General features: G+C 40.2%; 2 protein-coding genes across 17 annotated transcripts in view; both read right to left on the bottom strand.

Moving 5' to 3' along the window:
• Window positions 1–15,315, bottom strand: part of SLC7A11 (solute carrier family 7 member 11) — a 553,887-nt gene that overhangs the window by 348,664 nt on the left and 189,908 nt on the right. For 8 of the 16 annotated variants that reach the window (XR_008703679.1, XR_008703693.1, XR_008703682.1 and 5 more), the window contains one exon: window positions 360–692. The exons of the other annotated variants lie outside the window; for them this stretch is intronic. The gene's annotated coding sequence lies outside the window, so the exon portion shown is untranslated. Of the gene's footprint in view, window positions 1–359; window positions 693–15,315 lie in introns of those variants that run through there. 16 annotated transcript variants of the gene reach the window in all.
• The window catches only part of LOC129630322 (uncharacterized), a 51,088-nt gene that overhangs the window by 23,240 nt on the left and 12,533 nt on the right, over window positions 1–15,315 (bottom strand). The gene's annotated exons all lie outside the window — the stretch shown is intronic.

The following is a 15,315-nucleotide window of genomic DNA, read 5'->3' as shown; positions in this document are numbered from 1 at the left end:
GTTCTAGAAAGTGGACTCCTGAATTTATGAGATAATTCATAGCTCCCAGACCAGCATACAGCCTCTCTGGAGTAGCCATTTGGGGGGGCCACCCAACTCCTGCCTCTCTTCCTTTCCCTTGTGGGCTAAGTCACTTTAGTCATGTCTGACTCTTTGTGACTCTATGGACTATAGCCCACCAGGCTTCTGTGTCCATGGGAGTCTCTAGTTAGAATACTGGAGTGGGTTGCCATGCCCTCCTCCAGGGGATCTTCTTGACCCAGGAATTGAACCTGTGTCTCTTACATCTCCTACATTGGCAGACACGTTCTTTACTACTAGCGCCAGCTGGGAAGCTCCTTTCCCTCAGAGATTGGCGATTTTATTTAAGTATCCAGTTTTATTTAGGTATCCCCACCCCCAGCTTCACGTGACTCAGAAAGGCTTAGTCCCACCCCAGCTCCTGACAGTCCACATGCAATCCCACGACCCTCGTCAGTGACTAGACTAGCAATGGTGCATGACTGTGTTCAGCGTCCTGAGATGCAGATAGAGGTTTTGCTCCCAGCGTCTGGGGAAGGTCTTCCTTATTCCTCTGGGACAGCACCAGAGTACAGCTGTTTCTCTTCTTCCAGCCAGTATTCCGTGCCAGTAAGAGATATGGAATTGCTGTAGCCACGTCTCTATCCATCATCAGTCAGAGGAAGGCAGAGCTAAAAAATCACAGGAAAATGGATCAGGACTCAGCTCTGATGACCACAGTAACTCTGACCTTGTAGGTACTGAGTCAGTTGATATGTTTATACTGTAAGCCAGCACTTGCCTCTGAATGTTTCCTAGCTGACTTCACACATGGACCTCCACCACCAGTCTCTGAGGTGGTCCTCCCCAGAATCTAGACTAGGTCTCTCTGAAGCGACTTGCCTCCTTGAAGGACAGTTTAAGAATTAAGAGCATAGGTTCAAAGCTTGGCCCTGGCACTTATCTCCTGTATGACCCCAGACAAATTACTTAAACTTTCCATGCCTCAGTCTTCTCATCTGTAAAGTGGGGACAACCTTAATATCCCAGAATTACATCAAGATTAATGAGAGAAATCAAATAAACTGCTTAGAACCAGGCCTGGCATATAATTACTATCATTATTACATGAAAGTTGGTAATGCCTTCTGCCTGATTTTTGGCACCCCAACAGCAGGACCTCCATTCCACACTCCCTGTGTCTACTTGGATCACCACCTGTAACATCCAACCTTGAATCCAACCCAACAATCTTACTAGCCCCTGAACCCTGGTTATTCTGAGTTTCTGACTCTTTTCACATCCGACTATAGTCACTGTTATTTTCCCATCCAGGAATCCTAGAGAATATATAGCTAATATGAAGCCTGCAACCTAAACAAATACGAATCTGGTGCTAGAGGGGTTCTTGTAGATTTTATCCACTTTTTCTTGCCATAGCACTGCTTCTTAAGGAACTGCTCTTGTGGGTTCATGTATACAGAAAGTTACTAATTACTGTTCCTATCTGGCTTTGTTTCTCCATGGACAATCATCCTGCTGCAGTAGCCCTTCTCCTTCCATTTGGCCACAGCTGTTTAATTCATTTGGCATTATTTTTTGCTTTGCTTTGGAGCCACTCCGAGCTGTTATGCTGAATTCCAAAAAGCAGACTGATCAGGGAAATTTTCAAATACATCTTTCAAGTTTCTTTTCTGCTAGAAAATGAAGTTCAACAGTCCTTATACCATTAAATGTGGTTGTTGAGTTGATGGGACAATTCCTCTAAAAGCACATACCTAGGGCTGTTTTCCATACCCTGGCATCCGCTTGTCTGTCACTTTTCATGTAGCTTCCCTGGGAACTGTGCCATATACAGCTATCATTTTCTGCTTATAAAGAGGAAGCTGGAAATCAGGATCGTTAGATTCTATAAACCCTTGAATGCTTGAGAAATGCAAGCGACAAGCTATTTTACAGGGCTGCTGGAGACGAGGAGTGGAGGGAGGAGAAAAGAAATGACTGTATCTTAAAACTCAGATGCTTACCATTCTTATCTGATCTAAAGAGACAGGAATTCAAGTTGAGTATCTGAATTTTAAAACAAAATAGACAATGCAATGATCTTTCCAGCAAAATAGCTGCAATACATGTACTGCCCTGAATGGGAAAGAGAAGAAAATAAGAGAAATGGGGATAAAATGAAATGTAGGGAAAGGAGAGAGGGGGATGGGCCAGGGACAATGCAATTAAGACTCCTGTAGTTTTACATGAATTCTGTTACATAAAGGGAGTTTAAAAAGAAAGAAATATGAAAGAGTCAAGCTGAACTTCAGAATCTATGATTCTCTAACATAGACTATTTCCTTACCTGATTTCAACAATTTCAGGTGGCCAATTCAATGTTCTAGAATCTCAGAAATGATTCATGGAACCAAAGAAGCGACTTTGGAGATACTAAACTCCCTGGTTCAAATCTTAGAATATTACTTTCCTGTTTATCTTCAGCTGCTCTCCAGTTCCAAGGCAAATTAGTAGAAATCTAATGAGATTTTAACATGTGGGCTGGATTGTCCTTTTTTAACGTGGTTTGTATAACCTTTCCCCATCTTCACAGATACTGAGAGGCCTGTATGGTGTGCATTTTAAATTTTCTGCTCTTATACAAAATGGAATGCTCCTGAGAAACCAAAGTGGTAAAGAACTTGGAGAGGGTGATAAAACCTCGTTTTTGCACTGTTGCTCAATGACACTGCGCAGCTGAAGCTGCCAGGCAGTGATAGCCATTGAAATGCTACTGGCCCACCAGCCCTTGGACAGAAAGAAAACTAACTGTGAGAACCTGGATTTTATTGAAAATCAAAAGCCAGTTGACACAATGCTCTCAGCACTCACCCAGGAAACTCTTAGTTGAAGTCATAGGCTATAACAACACCGTGAAAAAGATTCAGAACCTAAACCTCAGGGACTTGTTTTACACACACACACACGCACAAACACACACACACACACACACACACACACACACACCAGGGTAAGTTTTATATTAGTATAAGTATTTTATATTAGTATACTTTTATAAAAGTATACGAAAGGATACAGGAAAGGGGTGATTTAAAAATAGTATACTACAGCCAAACACATGATGCATTTTTAAGTTCAATAAATAATCATAATAGAGCCTGAAAGCATAGAGTAGAAAAATGAGCAAAATAAGAATATAATTATTTTAAGGCTGTTCACTTTTTTTTAGGTAAACATAAGGCGGTATGGGTATATGCAAAAGCACATGCAATCACTCACGTGTTCCACAAACGTCTACTGAGCCCCTACTTTGGGTTGGTGTCTGTACCATGTGCTGTGGCTACCATTTTGAAAAAGACATTTCTACCCCTACAGAACTTCATTGGAGGAAATGAAAGCTCAACGAATATGTTTATGTAGCTAGAGTCAATGTCTATATATAATCAAGATTAGCCACTTCACTTAACATATATACCAGGAAAAGGTAAAAGCCTATTTGAATCTTAGCACATTTTCACAGACTCCAAAAATATTTTTCTAAAGAGCAGAATGATTACACACCAGTCAGAATGGCCATCATAAAAAGTCTACAAATAATAAATGTTGGAACAGGTGTGGAGAAAAGGGAACCCTTACACTGTTGGTGAGAATGTAAACTGGTGTAGCCATGATGGAGAACAGTATGGAAGTTCCTTAAAAAATTAAAAATAGAGTTAGCAACCTCACTCCTGGGCATAAATCTGGAGAAAACTCTAATTTGAAAAGATATGTATACCACAATACTCACAGCAATACTATTTACAACAGCCAAGACATAGAAGTAACCTAAGTGTCAATAAACTGTGGAAAATTCTGAAAGAGATGCGAGTACCAGACCACCTGACCTGCCTCTTGAGAAATCTATATGCAGGTCAGGAAGCAACAGTTAGAACTGGACATGGAACAGACTGGTTCCAAATAGGACAAGGAGCACGTCAAGGCTGTAGATTGTCACCCTGCTTATTTAACTTATATGCAGAGCACATCATGAGAAATGCTGGGCTGGAAGAAGCACAGGCTGGAATCAAGATTGCCAGGAGAAATATCAATAACCTCAGATATGCAGATGGCACCACCCTTATGGCAGAAAGGGAAGAAGAACTCAAAAGCCTCTTGATGAAAGTGAAAGAGGAGAGTGAAAAAGTTGGCTTAAAGCTCAACATTCTAAACGAAGATCATGGCATCTGGTCCCATCACTTCATGGGAAATAGATGGGGAAAAAGTGCAAACAGTATCAGATTTTGTTTTTTTGGGCTCCAAAATCACTGGAGATGGTGGCTGCAGCCATGAAATTAAAAGACGCTTACTCCTTGGAAGAAAAGTTATGACCAACCTAGATAGCATATTCAAAAGCAAAGCCATTACTTTGCCAACAAAGGTCCGTCTAGTCAAGGCTATGGTTTTTCCAGTAGTCATGTATGGATGTGAGAGTTGGACTGTGAAGAAAGCTGAGCACCGAAGAATTGATGCTTTTGAAGTGTGGTGTTGGAGAAGACTCTTGAGAGTCCCTTGGACTGCAAGGAGATCCAACCAGTCCATTCTAAAGGAGATCAGTCCTGGGTGTTCACTGGAAGAACTGACCCTGAAGCTGAAACTCCAGTACTTTGGCCACCTCATGCGAAGAGTTGACTCATTGGAAAAGACTCTGATGCTGGGAGGGATTGGGGGCAGGAGGAGAAGGGGACGACAGAGGAAGAGATGGCTGGATGGCATCACCGACTCAATGGACGCACGTTTGAGTAAACTCCAGGAATTGGTGATGGACAGGGAGGCCTGGCATGCTGCGATTCATGGGGTCGTAAAGAGTCGGACACGACTGAGCGACTTAAGTGTCAATTAATAGATGAATGAACGGAGAAGAAGTGCTGTATATTTATGTATATATGTGCATGTGTGTGCGCACACACAGTGGAATATTAGCCATAAAAAAGAATGAAATGATGCCATCTCCAGCCACAGGGATGTACCTAGGGATTACAATATTAAGTGAAGCCAGACAGAAAAAAAAATATTATTTGATATCACTTATATGTGGAATCTTTAAAAAATGATACAAATGAACTTATTTACAAAGCAGAAATAGATTCACAGGCATAGAAAACAAATTTATGGTTACCAAAGGGGGAAAAAAAGGGAGGGATAAATTAGTAGTCTGAGATTAACAGATACAAACTGCTACACATAAAATAGACAAAAAGGACCTACTGTATAGCACAGGGCACTATATTCAACTTGTAGTAATATACTTGTGACTACAACTTGTAGTAACCTATGATGGAAAAAAATCTGAAAAAGAAGAGGTATACACACACATATACATGAATCATTTTGCTGTACACTTGAGACACAACATTGTAAATCAACTATACTCCAATTTTTTAAAAATAGAGTAGAATAATTACACCTATGAAATATATATTCTTTACCACTTCTTATCTAAGTTGACATAAAGAAACTGTCTTCAGGCCAATGAGTATCTGAAATAAAGATCTATCACTTTCAGCAAATCAAAGCATTTCCATCTCTGCTTTGTTATCATTAGGTTTAACATTTTCAAGTTTTCCATTTTCAAGTAATTTTAAAGTAATCAAGAAGTACAATCAAATATTCAAGTAATTGGACAACCAACCATATGAAAACACAAATCTGCTGAGAGGAAATAGTCATCTGGCACATAGCTTCACTACAAAACAGCTTGAATTTTTGTCTCCTGCTATAAGAAAGTTCAAATTTAATGAATCAAAAGTGATTTAGAAGAGTGGAAGTGTAACGGAATAAAAGGATGGTTTGTATGGAAATTGAATTTAAAGAAGTCTCTGTAAAGTTAAGCACACACGCTATGCTACTGTAATTAACAGAAATTAATAGAATTAATAGACCATCCCATTACAAAGCTGTCCTGTGATCCAGAATTCCAGATGTGCTTACCCTCTCTAAGGTGGGGAAAAACAGGGGTCTGAACCTCGGAGAGCGGTCCAATGGAGCCATTAACATGATAATGTGCCATAAGACTATCCCATTAAAAGGTAAGGAAAACCAGATGCGTTAGTATTCTACTCAGAGTTCAGAGATGAGAAAATAGGGACCAGGTGATTTCTATGTATCTATCTCTTTCTACATATCTACACTTAATCATGTAGGTAGGCTAGTGAGAATGGAAATAGGCCATATATTTTTTTAATGTAAACCTTACAAAACACATTCTGTAACAGCAGCCGTCAGTGATTCCTTTAACCTCTCTGAGGCTCAGTTTCCCTCAACTCTAAAATGATGGCTGAAATAACTCACAAAACGACCGTACTATTATTCAGGGACATAGAAAACACCCTATGTAGGTTACTGAATAAACAGGCTAGTATAGCTTTTAACAGGTGACCAAAACAGCAAATCTCGGTGAAAGAACAAATTTATCTAACTCTTGATGAAAGTGAAAGAGAAGAGTGAAAAGGTTGGCTTAAAGCTCAACATTCAGAAAACAAAGATCATGGCATCTGGTCCCATAACTTCATGGGAAATAGATGGGGAAACAGTGGCAGATTTTATTTTGGGGGGGCTCCAAAATCACTGCAGATGGTGACTGCAGCCATTAAATTAAAAGACGCTTACTCCTTTGAAGGAAAGTTATGACCAATCTAGATAGCATATTCAAAAGCAGAGACATTACTTTGCCAACAAAGGTCCGTCTAGTCAAGGCTATAGTTTTTCCAGTGGTCATGTATGGATGTGAGAGGTGGACTGTGAAGAAAGCTGAGCACCGAAGAATTGATGCTTTTGAACTGTGGTGTTGGAGAAGACTCTTGAGAGTCCCTTGGACTGCAAGGAGATCCAACCAGTTCATTCTGAAGGAGATCAGCCCTGGGATTTCTTTGGAAGGAATGATGCTAAAGCTGAAACTCCAGTACTTTGGCCACCTCATGTGAAGAATTGACTCATTGCAAAGATTCTGATGCTGGGAGGGATTGGGGGCAGGAGGAGAAGGGGACGACAGAGGATGAGATGGCTGGATGGCATCACTGACTCAATGGACGTGAGTTTGAGTGAATTCTGGGAGTTGGTGATGGACAGGGAGGCCTGGCGTGCTGCGATTCATGGGGTCGCAAAGAGTCGGACACGACTGAGCAACTGAACTGAACTGAACTGAATGGTCACTCACTGACAGTCATCTGGAGGCGGGGCTCACTGTGGTGCCTACCAATGGCTGGGCAGGACCACTAGTGGTCTCGGTAACTGTTGCCTGGTAATGGGGTACAGGGTAACAGGGGCATAGCAAAGTTCACATGCTTTGGGTTGCACTTGGCGGCTATTACATTAGCAACAAATTCCTATAGGGTACAAGCCTATATGACCAGTGAGTAAGCACTGGGACGACCCAGAGGGATGGAATGGGGAGGGAGGAGGGAGGAGGGTTCAGGATGGGGAACACATGTATACCTGTGGCGGATTCATTTTGATATTTGGCAAATCTAATACAGTTATGTAAAGTTTAAAATAAAATAAAATTAAAAAAAAAAAAAAAAAAAAAAAAAAAAAAGAATTTCAAATGTCCTATGGAATACAGAGTTTAATTTCTGATAAATCAAGTGCCTGTCTTCTTTTTCACATTTTTGGTTTGGTTTTTTAAAAACATTAATTTCTTGCCTCATTTTTGTTTACTTTCCTAATCAAATTTATTTTAGCAGAAAATTATTTGTTGTAAATTCATGATTTTTATCTATTTACAACTTTCAACCATCTACAGAATATTATTTTAAAAATATATAAAATACGAAGTTTCTATTCAATAAGTAATTGAACATCTTGTTTTAAACTCATTGTCTAATCTCATTAACATTTTTCTAAACCCATTAGTCTCTTAGAAGTCACGTTTTTCACTTCCTAGTTTTCAAAGGCTCTTTGTGAAATACTTTTATATTTTCTCTAAACTGGGTTGAATAGACGTCAAAACACAGCAATCATTGCTACATTCCACGTATATCACTTTCTCACAACACTATAAATAATAGATAAAAATCAATAATAATTTTATGTCTGATTGCTGGTTCAATGCCATTTTGTAGGAAAGAATCTCTGTGTGGATTTCTCATATTCTTCTATTTTCTCTTAAGATAGTCAGTAATTCTGCATACTTTTTGTCCTCAATCAGATAAATTATTCAGGGTTCTTTAAAAATAAATAGACTTGTGGGTAGGACAGAAACATTCTACCTCAGTTCCTCTTCAATAACGTTAGATCTAACTAGACAAGATGAATTTGTTAAAGGTTTTGTGCTTATTTTTAAGAAAATGGGTGACTGTTTAAGAATATATATTATTTGTCACTAAATGCTCAAAATATATAAACTAGTTAATTTACTACATAATCTCTATATTGATGTTAAAAGAGCCAGAAAATTGGTATCTACAGGGAATGCCACAAGCTGACCATCATCAGAACATAATCTATACCTGTAAGAGTGTCTCTCAGAGCCAGGAAAGTATAATGCACTTTCAGGGCTCCTTGAAAAAAAATCAGAGTAAGCAAGTTATACGGAAGCAACAAGCAACCTCCAAAACCTCAGTGATTTTAGACCACAAAGCTTTCCACCTGGCCCACGCTCTGTGTCCATCACAGGTCAGCAGGGGCCTCTGCTTCTTACAGCCTCTCAGGGATCCAAGCCAAACTACTGGCTACTCCATCTGAGTCCATGCTTAAACATAACTAAAGGAGGGAGTAAGAGCTTAATGAATCAAGCATTCAGCACTAAAGATACTTCCTGAAAGTCACAACCATCACTCCCTCTCACACCTGATTAGCCAAAGCAAGCCCATGGATCACTCAAGTTTGATGTGAGCAGGGCAGTGTGATTTCTCCATGTGCTAAGGACAACTGGACGAATTTGGTGTGAAGCACTCACGGCTGTCACAGCCCCCGCTCCCCTTCACTGTCATCAAGAAAAGAAGCAAGAGGCAGTTTTAACAACTGACCCAGCAAATGCTCAGACACCTTTCAGTGAAATCTGTCTTGGTGGTTTAGTTGCTAAGTCATGTCCGACTCTGGTGACTCTGTGAATGGTAGCCTGCCAGGCTCCTCCGTCCGTGGAATTTCCCAGGCAAAAATACTGGAGTGGGCTGCCATTTCCTTCTCCAGGGGCTCTTCCTAGGGATCAAACCCGGGTCTTCTGCATTGCAGGTGGATTCTTTACCAACTGAGCCACCAGGGAAGATCCAAACTTCAAACTTGGACTCCAGAAGTACAGAAATGAAGAGAGTAAGAGCTACTCTTTTCCCTCATAGCATTACCTACTTGTATATACAAATGTGTAGCGGAAAACAATCCTTTCTTCCTCTTGTGTTTCCATCATACTGCTAAATGTGAATGTGGGTAGCTCCAAAACTTTCAGAAAAATTAGGAAGAGCTTAGTACAAACTTGAGAACATTAGGTCCCTAATGTTTAGACTCTACGCCAGATGCTATTTTTAGTGGTTTGTATGTACCATCTCATATTAGGTTGGCCAAAAACTTCATTCAGGTTTTTCCATAAGATGTAACAGAAAAACCTGAATGAACTTCTTGGCCAACCCAATATAAGGCTTCATAGCCATCAAATGAAGTATGTAGATACTTAAATCACCCCATGCTTTGAATGAGGAAGGTTGAGGACATCATTGAACATGTTGGTGAAGGAAGAAGGAATCTGCCCCAGCTGTGGACTCCAGAGCCTGCACTTCTAGCCCACACGACAATGAGTTATACTGGGAAAGTGTTTTATTATAAATGCCATTGGAACTCGTCTATTTATATGCATGCCAATTTACAATCATAATTCTGAGACAGGGTTCCTAAGCAGCATTCCAGCGCATTCCCCTATACAAAAAAATAAACATAACTCTGCTGTTGCTGCTGCAAAGTCGCTTCAGTCGTGTCCAACTCTCGGAGACCCCTTGGACTGCAGCCCACCAGGCTCCTCCGTCCATGGGATTTTCCAGGCAAGAGTACTGGAGTGGAACATAGCACTAGCTTTTAATTTTGTCAGATTCCTTCCATACATCAAATAGCAGGACATATAAAGAGAATTTTTGGGACAACTCCATAAATTCTACATAGCTGTAAGTTAATTAGAAAAATTTTAAATATTACCAAAAGTGAATAAGACTCAAGTTCATGAAGAGTATACTGAGAACATGACAATATTCAGAGCCGTCACATTTTATAACTGGAAATGACCTTCATGAAAGCCATGTACGCGTCGCCCTTTGGAGTTGTGCAGTATACAATGTGCGTAACCATATGTTGAGGTCCTGATGTCTTCTACAGTGTTGTCGTCTACATTCTTGTTCCAATATGTTGTGTCTTGACAGACAGTCCTACTTTGGTTTTGGTTTTCCAAAGAGCCTTCGAGAATCTAATACCTTAAATTCTTTTCCAAATTGATAGCAGAGAAGGTTGTCACACTGATAAGCATTATGAAATTCAGTCTTAAATAAGCACAATTGATACTGTCATTCTATTGGGTCTAGGCCTATGTGTGTAAATTATGTTAATTGAACTGGGAATCCACAAAAACAGCTGAATTTCAAAACTGTATTTACTTGAGAATATCAAAAGAGCTAGTCAACTCTTTCAAAACTTTGTAGCAATATACTGTTGCTGCATTCTACTTTGTGTGTTTGCTGATGTCTATGGGGAAAAAAAAAAACATAATATTTTCAAGAATACAAGAAAGAAAAACCACTTCATCAACTCCAACAGCGTCCTATCTCAATCTCCAGAAAACTGCTGGTTTATTCCTCTCCTTCCAAAGGACCTCATTATTGGTCCCACGGCATCCCTCCAACCACAGCTATTGTGTCTTAATTTTTTTTTTCTTTTTTTCAATTCTCTAACCCACCCAGTTCAGCAAGCCACTGTTGATCTTGAGAAATCCTTTGTTGCAAATCCCACAGAGCTTCTTTCTGCAGAGAATTGCCCCCTTTGAAGACTTGCCCCAGGGGTCTTTGTGCTAGCTGCTTCAGTGAAGGAAGAAAGAGGTATGCCTTAGGTAAGAGCATTTGCAAAACCATTTCAAACCGTATTTGTATACTTTCGTAGTCATCATAGATTCTCTGCTGACCTAAGAGATTTGCAGCTTTATAAAGGCTGCTGCAGATGCTTAGAATATTTGTTAATCTTTTTTTTCTTTTGAAACAGGCCCAAAAAGAAATGACTTGTGGGCAAATATTGATTTCTTTTCCAAAGATCAACTATTAAGTACAAAGGACACCTAAACGTGAAGCCAAAAGGTTTACATTGTCAGACCGGGACAGAAGATGGGGAAGCAAGGCTATGCTTTCCTATTTCAAAACACAAGGGCTGAGGTACAAGTCAGGATATAATGCCTGTGGCATGCCCTTTGAGAGTCTACTCTGGAAGCTGAAGGCAAATAAATGAAGCAATTTATGGATATGATTTTCAAGCTTAAACCTTACATGCATATGAATCAGCAGGGATCTTAGTAAAATGCAGATTCTGCTTCACTGGGTTGGGGTTGGAACCTGGATTCACTATTTCTGACTAGCCTCCTTACTGGTGCTTGTCCAGGGACCACACTCTGAGCACCAAGTGCCTGGGCCACTTGCTAGTAGCAACTGACCACGGTGCCCCAAACAGCAAATGTCTAGGTTCTTTCCAGCAAAAAAAGGCAGAAGAGGCACTGATGCTACATCTGCATTTCCTGCCTCAGAGAATAAAGAAACATGAGGAGCCTCCCAGGGGCACTCTCTGCCCACGAAAAGATTGCATACACATGAAGCAGGGATTGAGGGAGACAACCAGGTTGGCGCAGTGAGCTGGGTGATCCCTCTGATGAGGGTCGGGGACTCTGGTTTGGCTTACACATTACCAGCCTCAGTGAGGTGGAACAGAGGATTACAAAGGGATAAACTAAATGGCAATCTCAAGTGTATTGTTGTGGTCACCAGCAACTTTTCCATCAGTATTTTCTATTTCTTCAAAGCCGTATGGAGCAGTTAATCTATTTAGGTGATTTCTTAAGAGAAAACGAACAATAGATGTTCCCAAGTGGCAAGTGTAGTAAAAGTTAAAAATGATATTTTCTTTTATCCCAGAGCCTCCAAAAAGTCCATAGATCTTACTATTATCATAAAAATAAATGACAAAAGGGATTTAGTTCAGTTAGAAATCAGCCTGCTATTGGCCATGCAGCGAAACTTAAAACACACTGGTTTCTAGCCTTCAGCCCCTTCCAGCCTCAGTATGGGGATAAAAGTCCAATATGAAAGCTTCTAATGATCTACGATTTGAAGAGCTGGCTATTTGAACAGAGATCATGGCCAAAAAGTGAGAAAAAGAAGAATTTCAGATCCAACACTAAAAATAGTAGATTTATGCTTAGGTGGGTTTGTTCCCTTAGTGAATGTGCCATTCATCTGACTGAAATTCTTCCAGGTGAGTTACTTTCTCTGTCCAAGAGTATTTGCTCTCTAAAAAATAATAAAGCATTTATTCCTAAGCTAACAGTTCTCTCCAGTTGAGTCACAGACTTTGGCCAAATTTGCAAAGACACATTTTTCACTGACTTTCCAAAGACATAGATCAAGTTTGTAAGTAAAAAAAAAAAAAAAGAAAGAAAGAAAGAAAGAGAAAGAAATTAATCAAATGTTTAAGAGCCAAACATGATTGTACCAAATCTATATGGTACAAAATCTACATGGATTGAAGAGCAATTGGAAGAATAAAAATGGCTGAACAGAACCTGACCTGATTTATATTATTATTCCCACAGACAATCTAATTGGTGAGCAGAAGATGTAGCCACCAAGACAGGGTTCTAGGGACTCTTCCTCTATCCTAGTCCCAAAATATCTTTTGCCTAAAATTCCAAATGAGACACCTTAGTCCTACTAATACATCCAGGGGAAATAATACAGTCAATTGTATTTGATTCCCTGGTATATTTGCATTGTTTTGATAATTAGAGCTCCTTAAAATCTAGCCATGATAAATTTTGTTTTCGTGAAGGGAATAAGAGGAGGAACAAAGGAAATGTCAGGTTCAGAACCAAATCAGGACTGATAAGCAAGTCATCCAGAGTGAGGACAAAGGTATTCGGATATGTGGAGCCTGAATACTGAACTGGGCCTTTGCCAAAGGCAAACTTAATATTTTTTAAATTTTTGCCTATAACGATGAAAGCCATCATGGAATGACAGGTGAAAGCTGGCACTGCACATCTCAAGTGAAACATCCATGGGCCCTCAAAGAGAGACTCTTTTCAATTAGAAACACAAAATGACTGACATTAATCGTTTGACAAAATCTGGGTAAAACACACTAATGAATATCATCCGTCTTATCTGTAGTCAAGGTATTCATAATAGACAGGAAACAAATCTCTTAATATCCAGGATCACTTATATGCTCTTAGGAAACATATTTTCCCCTCTGGCAAGAAAGACTTTTTTGTATTAAACAGCTGTTTTCACGTCCCCCTTAAAAATGGTTGGATTCCCCCAAGTTCAAGTTCTCTAGTCAAAATCCATCAAAAGTTGCTTGAGGCTAAGAGGTGTGCACATTGCCTTTCACGCCCATGAGAGTAACGGTGTGGGGGAATGAGCGCCGCAGTAACGGGCACAAAAAAAAGGTTTTCAGCGGATGCTAGACACAAATTCTCCTGGTCCTTGGTCTCCTTTTCTGCTTCACCACGTTGCTCCCTGCTCAGTGTCCTTGATGCAACTCGGAACATCCTGAGAATGATTTTCAAACCAAATACATCTTGACAAGTGTGGAATGGATGCCTCTCTGAAACAGAGAGAGGAGCTTGACAGAAAAGATGAAATCTGCACATATTCCTTTGCAAGCAGGACTTGCCAGTGAATCGCTCAATTCAGAAACTAATCCCCGCCCCTGTTTTTCAGTGTGAAGTGTAACGTGTGTTCCAGCAGCTAATGGATCTATTTCTGGCCACGACACCATCTTTGGGATGCAAACTTTGTAGAGGGGTGGCAGATCAACCTTGGATTCCCAGCAACTCTCGATCTCAAAGCAAACTGACCTGTTCTTCTGGAAAGAGAAGCATGAGGATTAGGCAGCTTGGCATAGATGAAATAAAGAGAAACACAATACATTTGTATTTTTCTTTAGGTAGCTAACTGAAGTCTCTCCAAAGCATCAGGGTCATTTATTCACTTAGTACACACATGCAAGTGGATGCATACACACTCATCACCTTGAACCTTTCTTGACACAGGGGATAAAGAACAAGCAAGTCAATGCCCCTGCCTCCATGGAACTTACACTGTAGGAATCCTAGACAGACAATATAGAAACCAAAAAGTCCTATGTATGTGTAACATGATGCTGTGTAGTAATAAGCACTGTGAGTTAGAATAAATCTGGGTAAGGGGATCAAGGTGAAGGTGGAGTATGTATCCAGTAGGCTCATCTGAGAAGGTAATATCAGAATGAAGGCTTCCATGAAACCAGGGAAAGTCCTTACAGAGGTCTGGGGAACAGAGCTCTCCAAGCAGAGGGAATAAAGAATATGGTCAAGGCCCTTAAGTGAGCAGCAAGCTCCCTATTTTTGAGGAATACCAAGAGTAGAGCTGAGAGTAGCAGGAGATAAGCTTACATGGATAGAAAAGAGCCTTGCAGACTAAAGAAAGAAGCTGGAATTCCATTTTGACTGAATAAATACACTAGAGAATTTTGAGCAGAAAAGTCACTTCCATGACCTGATTTACATTTTTAATCAGATTACCTGGTGCTGTTGACTTGGCAGTGGGCAAGATGAGAAGCAGAGAAACCAATCGGGAGTCTGAATGGCAGTCTTGGACTAGGAAAGTGATAGTGAACATGATGAACTGATTATATTCTAGTTCTATTTTGAGGTTGAAGATGATTTTCTGATAAAGTGAGATTTTCTGATAAATGTGAGGTCTGTGGGCTAGATAGACATCAAGGATAACTCCCAGTATTTGATCTGAACAATGCAGGAGAAATAAGAGACGTGGGTTCCTTCCCTGGGTCAGGAAGATCCCCTGGAGGAGGGCATGGCAAACCCACTCCAGTATTCTTGCCTGGAGAATCCCATAGACAGAGGACCCCAGTGGGCTACAGTCCATAGAGTCACAGTGAGTCACACACAACTGAAGCAACTTAGCACGTGCTGAGTGAATGGCAGTGCCATTTATGAAAATGAGAGTAAGAACAGTTGGGGAAAAGAAAATCAAGAATTCTATTTTGAAGCTGTTAAATTTGAAATTGCTTTGTAGACATCCAAGTGGAGATGTTGAAAAG

This window comes from Bubalus kerabau, chromosome 16 (genome assembly GCF_029407905.1).
Source record: "Bubalus kerabau isolate K-KA32 ecotype Philippines breed swamp buffalo chromosome 16, PCC_UOA_SB_1v2, whole genome shotgun sequence".
Taxonomy (NCBI): Eukaryota; Metazoa; Chordata; class Mammalia; order Artiodactyla; family Bovidae; genus Bubalus; species Bubalus kerabau.
The sequence above is the reverse complement of the archived record's forward strand: the minus strand, read 5'-3'. Positions and strand labels throughout refer to the sequence as shown.